Here is a 6,745-nt window from a genome sequence, read left to right as displayed (position 1 = left end):
ATATCTCCATCTTTTTAACTGATGACAGCAAAATAGCATGTAGGTGCATCAGCAAAGAACTGCCTCAAAATGACAAGGGGGAGGGGGCTGGTTAACTTGCAGCTCCCTTTAGCAGTTTTTTCTGTGTCCAGTTTGCCATTCATTTGAGATTTTGGACAAAGAAGGGGCAGTGGGTGGGCTGCTTTGAGTTTTGTGATATAATATGACTGGAGCGAGAGAGTAGAATGCAGACAGTTAAGAAAGGAGCGAGGTCTTTGCTCATTCAGTCTGTTCAGGAAGCCGTCATTTTGTGTTAGTCTCTGTGTCTGGAGGAGGAAGGATGGGGAGAGAGTGACAGTGAAAAGCTTTATGACATTGCGTTGTTTCTTTATTTATTAAATACACACTCAAGGGAAAAGGGACTTCCAAGGAAATCAGCAGAGAAGGGTATCTGGCTAAAAATGACCCTGCACTGACTCACATTCAACTGGACTCTTATTGACAGTGATGTAGTGTTTTTGTTCTATTTTTAAAACGAAGCGCTGGAGACAGAAGGTGCATGAAGGTGCTATGCAAGCTCCTCTGTACCACAGCACCTCATTCTGATGACCAGCAGCATTTCTGCTATTCCATTCCTATACCCTGATAGGCAGAGCTGTGTTAATCTCGTCCTGACAGTCTGCAGCATCCCTGCTATTCCATTTTCTGGTCCCCAGTGTGCTTCAGTCCTGATGACCTACAGCACCCCGTGCTTTTTTACAGCTGGACCCTCATGCACCTCTGCCAGTACATCTGAGTCTTGATGAACAGCACCCCCTTGCACTTACATACTTGGTCTTTTGAGCAGAGATGTATAATTAATTGTGGAGCATTCTTGCAGTCTAAACAGACAGCTGGATTATCAGAAGAGATGCACCTACTGCATGGTTCTGAAAATATGTAATTCTGCAGACGTTTAGGAAAGGCTCTGCGAACCACAGTTTGAGAATCTCTGTGCTAATGTAACTTCAGTGGTGATCGGAGACAGGATTTGAATCCAGGTCTTCAGTGATGAAAAGCTATTGCCCTGCCCCCTCTGCATAACTAAATTTCATCTTCTCTTCCCCACTGTGGGATGCTGATATAACCCCTCGTATGTCTTTCCATCTCTGCTCCTTTCCCTGGCATTAAAAGGGTGTTACTGGCCTCTCAGGGAGTTGTGAAGATTTGTTAGTTTGTAAAAACACTTTTGCTATCTGAGTGTTGTGTTGGTTCCTCTGAGCCATGACCAGTTATTAACTCAGAAGTGGAGCCTGGAATCCTACCTCACCCCTCAGAGAATGAAGTCAAATGACCCATCACTCCCCCAGGAAATCCACAGCTCCCTCATTTTTGCTGTTTATCCTAAACGACAGAAGACAGGTGTGACAGAAAACCAATGCGTGGCAAAATCTAGGTGGGGCTGAGTAGTGTATCTGCTGTAATCTGTGTGTGGAGCCACAATGTGATTTGAGGGAAGAGAATATTTGAGGATGTGATTTAGCAGAGATTAGATCTGGAAAAGAGCTTAAACCTTGTCCTCTCCTTTGGCTAGTGCAAGATTGTTCCCTCCCGTATATTCCTCTGGGCGTTGTCCAGACCTGTTTCAAATGACTGAAGTCATGAGGCTTCCACCACTCTTTTGCTTTTCTATGAATTCCCTTCAGTATGCTGACAGACATTCCTCAATATTGTACCCAGGGGTTACCCCCATCCCATATTGGAAGGGCAGAGGATTCGATCCCTTTTCTAAGCAAAGGAAGGTTGCCAGGTGTCTTCTGCCACATTCATACACTGCTGTGAGGGAAGGAGGCAGGCTCCAGCTGGGCAGAAGATCTCAATAAGAGGCTAAAAGCATTTGAGGTAAGGGATTTTCCCTCTCTGAGGAGGGGAAGTAATCAGGGAGCACATGCAAGGATCTTTCTGAGAGCAAGAGAGAGCCCTGGGCAGAAGATGTCTGAATCCCCTGGAGAGCCTCCAGTGGCTGGTAAAGGGAAACTGAATAGATTTCCCCCCCCTTATTATGAGAGGCTCTCTTGCTGCTGCTGCTGCTGCTGCCACCACCATCACCCATTTCCCCCCTCTCCCCTGTCCCTTCAGTCCTGAAGAAAAAGACTTAGGCATGAAAAACCTCCTTTTCTCGAGATACAATGCTAGCTAATTCCTGAGGTGGTCACTACCTCTTTTCAGAAATGTTAGCAGAGCAAGACAGAACCTTGATCACCTCAATGGATGAATGAATTTTATCATAAAAGTTGTGAAGCAGAGCCATCATCTGGAAAGAGCAATCCCTCCCGCCGTTCTTTCTCCCCACTGGTGGACTGAATGGCTGCATCACGAGCTAGAATTCTGTCTTATAAGCATCGTCCTTGGGAATATGCCTCCTCATAAGAACGGCCATACTGGGTTAGAACAAAGGCCCATCTAGCCCAGTATCCTGTCTTCCAACAGTGGCCAATGTGAGGTGCCCCAGAGGAAATGAATAGAAGAGGTAATCATCAAGTGAATCCATTCCCTGTCACACATTCCCAGCCTCTGGCAAACAGAAGCTAGGGACACCATCCCTGCCCATCCTGGCTAATAGCCATTGATGGACCTATCCTCCATGAATTTATCTAGTTCTTTTTTTAACCCAATTATAGTCTTGGCCTTCACAAAATCCTCTGGCAAGAAGTTCCACAGGTTGACTGTGTGTTGTGTGAAAAAATACTTCCTTTTGTTTGTTTTAAACCTGCTGTCTATTAATTTCATTTGGTGACCCCTAATTCTTGTGTTATGAGAAGGAGTAAATAACACTTCCTTATTTACTGTCTCCACACCAGTTATGATTTTGTAGCTCTCAATCATATTACCCCTTAGTAGTCTCTTGTCCAAGCTGAAAAGTCCCAATCTCCTTAATCTCTCCTCTTATGGAAGCCATTCCATACCCCTAATAATTTTTGTTGACCTTTTCTGAACCTTTTCCAATTCCAGTATAGCTTTTTTGAGATGGGACGACCACATCTGCACGCCGTATTCAAGATGTGGGCGTACCATGGATTTATATAGAGGCAATATGATATTTTCTGTCTTATTATATATACCTTTCCTAATGATTCCCAACATTCTATTAGCTTTTTTGACTGCTGCTGCACATTTGAATGGATGTTTTCAGAGAACTATCCACAATGACTCCAAGATCTTTCTTGAGTGGTAACAGCTAATTTAGACCCCATCATTTTATACGTATAGTTGGGATTATGTTTTCCAATGTGCATTACTTCGCATTTATCAACGTTGAATTTCATCTGTCATTTTGTTACCCAGTCACCTAGTTTTGAGAGATCCTTTTGTAGCTCTTTGCACTCTGCCTGGGTCTTAACTATCTTGAGTAATCTTGTATCATCTGCAATTTTTCCCACCTTACGGTTTACCCCCTTTTCCAGATCATTTATGAATATGTTGAATAGGACTCGTCCCCATACAGACCCCTGGGGGACACCACTATTTACCTCTCTCCATTCTGAAAACTGATAATTTATTCCTACCCTTTGTTTCCTATCTTTTAACCAGTTACCAATCCATGAGAGGACCGTGCCTCTCACTCCATGACAGCTTACTTTGCTTAAAAGCCTTTAGTGAGGGACCTTGTCAAAGGCTTTCTGAAAATCTAAGTACACTGTATCCACTGGATCCCCCTTGTCCACATGCTTGTTAATCCCGTCAAAGAATTCTAGTAGATTGGTGAGGCATGATTTCCCTTTACTAAAACCATGTTGACTCTTCCCCAACAAATTATGTTCATCTATGTGTCTGACAGTTTTGTTCTTTACTATAGTTTCAACCAGTTTGCCCGGTACTGAAGTTAGGCTTACCTGCCTGTAATTGCCAGGATCGCCTCTGAAGCGAAGGCATGGCAGGCTCACAGGAGGGGGCGGGAAGGGGTGGACTGGGGGCAGGGCATGTGGCAGAGCCAAGGGTTGAGCAGTGAGCACCCCCTGGCACATTGGAAAGTTGGCACCTGTAACTCCAGCCGCGGAGTCGGTGCCTATCCAAGGAGCTGCATATTAACTTCTAAAGAGCCACATGTGGCTCCGGAGCCACAGGTTGGCCACCCGTGCATTAGCTGTCCTCCAGTCATTTGGTACAGAAGCTGATTTAAATGATAGGTTATAGATTACAGTTAGTAGTTCTGCGATTTCACATTTGAGTTCCTTCAGAACTCTTGGGTGAATACAATCTGTTCCTGGTGACTTATTACTGTTTAGTTTTTCAATTTGTTCCAAAACTTCCTTTAATGACACCTCAATCTGGGACAGTTCCTCAGATTTGTCACCTATATCATCCTCAATGATACATGCTTTCTCCCTACCCTGACCTGCACAAAGGTCAGGTCCGTATGTATGTGTATATATATGTATGTATGTGTATATGTGTGTGTGTATCTATCTATCTAATGAGTGTGAGTACTGGGTTCAGGTCAGTGGTGCTGGTGGTTGTTCCTAGGACTGAATTTTTATTATTTCTGATCACTGGTCATTAAATCATTTGTGCTGCAGTGTTTTTTTTTTTCTATCCTGGCAAGAATGGAATTCTGGACCTTAAACTTGACTAAGACCTGTGCAAACTCACTGGGGGCTTAATTTGAACTGTAACACCTCTTTTACTGGTGAAGATGCATGAGATGGAAAGACCCCCCAGGGCTCAACATTCAGAACCTTGACAAAGACGGCAGTACTGGCAATTTAAAAACAAACAAGAAACCCAACATTTTCCCTGTAGACAAAGTCTAATGGTTTCATAAACCTTGAAAGAAAAGTTAAATATTTGTCCCTCAGCTGTGACTACCTCTTCTCTCAAACTTTGGTGGGTCATTAGAGTCCCATGCACCTAGAAAAATGAATTCCTATTTTCATCTCCAAGAGAAACAGTAATGGCCTATAGAAGCAAAGATTTATTATCTTAAAAATTAAGTTCAGTTAACTTAATTGGACTGTTTGTAGATCCTCTTGAACTTGGAAGTAGGAACTGCCCAGGATGTTACTAACAGCCTGGGACTCTGATCTATGTGTAGGTAATGCTTCTAGGACAGTAGGTAATACTCATATTTTAAAATCAGGTCATTCTGATTACTGTTGCTCCATGTTCCTACTTCAGTTCCAGCACAATCTTAGAAGACTTTGTTGCTAAACTCTTAGAGTCAGGGATTAATGGTTTTTGAAAGTTGAGATTAGTGGCTTCAATACTGCATTGTTTCTAGCCCTTGCAGTTCTTGATATAGCAGATATTAAAATCAGTTGAATTGGAAGTTGTTGGATTTGCGGTTTCTTGTGAAGGGTGGGGGAAGATAAGGCATAAGGGAAATCAGAATATGATGATTTGGGGCGGGAGGGGAGGTGGGGTCCAGTGTTTCATGAGTCACCAGAACTATAAAATCCTGCTATATGTCATAACAAAACTGCAATTCATTGGTGTGTAACATTAGTTTCTGTCCCTGGAGGTTCCTGAGATTTATTGTATATCTAAATAGTCCTTCAGACCAGGCATAAGTACGGGCCTCTTACCAGACAAGCCAAGAATACCTTCAGCATCCAACAGTCCTGGTCCAGTCCAATCCACCTTGCTTACCCTCCACCTCCTGCCATAAGCCTGTCTCAGATGCTTTGTAATGTACCTAAACTTCTGTAATTACATAGCAGTGGGGAGTCTGTTATATACTAAGAGATCAGTGACGTGGAGAACCAACCCTACACCTTCTAACAGAAAAAATACCCCCAAAGAAGTTTTTGATCATCTGATATTCAAAACAACTCTTGCATACATGTGGGAAGAAACCAGTGGGGGAATGGAAGTAGGAATCTAATCTCCACTGTCTCTAAAATTTGAGATCCTATGTTATGGGGATTTAAAAATGGGGAGATCCTGTCAAGTCTGGAAATTCCCACTCCCCTGTGGGCAGAAAAACAACAACAAAGAAAACCCCTGTTAAAGGCAAACACATTTTAAAATCCCCTTCTATAAAACGTGTTCTGGCAAGGCAGAGTTGGTTTTCATAAGACTGTTTTAAGAGATGGGTGGTGGTTCTAATATTTTCTTCTTTTACTATTTTGATATGTTTAGTGATTCAGATAATGAGGATTTATTGATATAATGGTCTCTTCTGCCTCGCTGGAGAATGTCTTGCCAGTGAGCCATAAATTTTGTATGGCTTAGTATTTTAAATTCACACACTTAAAACATCTTCATGGATATGGGATAATTTTCCCTCAAAAGTTCAGCTCCTCTTCCTAGAGTCAGATTCCTTTGTCTGCGACATCAAAACGACTTCCACAGCAACCGAATTCTGATATTGCAAATGGAGGTTTCTGACAAGAAGTGAAGGGAATAAGCAGCAGAAGCTGAACAGATCTGAAGGAGGAAAAAAATCTTATTTTCATATGCTAGTTCCTTGTAAAAGAGAGATGGGGTGAGAGGAGTATTGAAATATAAAGCGAGAGAAGCAGAATTCTCTTCTATATTTCAGTTTCTGACTTTTTTTCCTCTCATGACACCCACATTCAGCCACTTGTATCAGCTTCTCCTTAGGTATGCCCCAGAATTCTTCACTCTGGCTGATTTGATATTGCAGCAATTGGACTGCAGGCCTCAGCACTGTGGCTTATGGAGGTGCCCCTGGTGTCTGAAGGAGAGCCATTTCCAAGTGGTGGACCAAGTCATGACCACCAGGTTGAGACTCTCTGCTCTACATAAAATATTTCCACGAAGAAGC

The sequence above is a fragment of the Eretmochelys imbricata genome, chromosome 1 (genome assembly GCF_965152235.1).
Source record: "Eretmochelys imbricata isolate rEreImb1 chromosome 1, rEreImb1.hap1, whole genome shotgun sequence".
NCBI lineage: Eukaryota > Metazoa > Chordata > Testudines > Cheloniidae > Eretmochelys > Eretmochelys imbricata.
Note: the sequence above shows the minus strand (reverse complement) of the source record.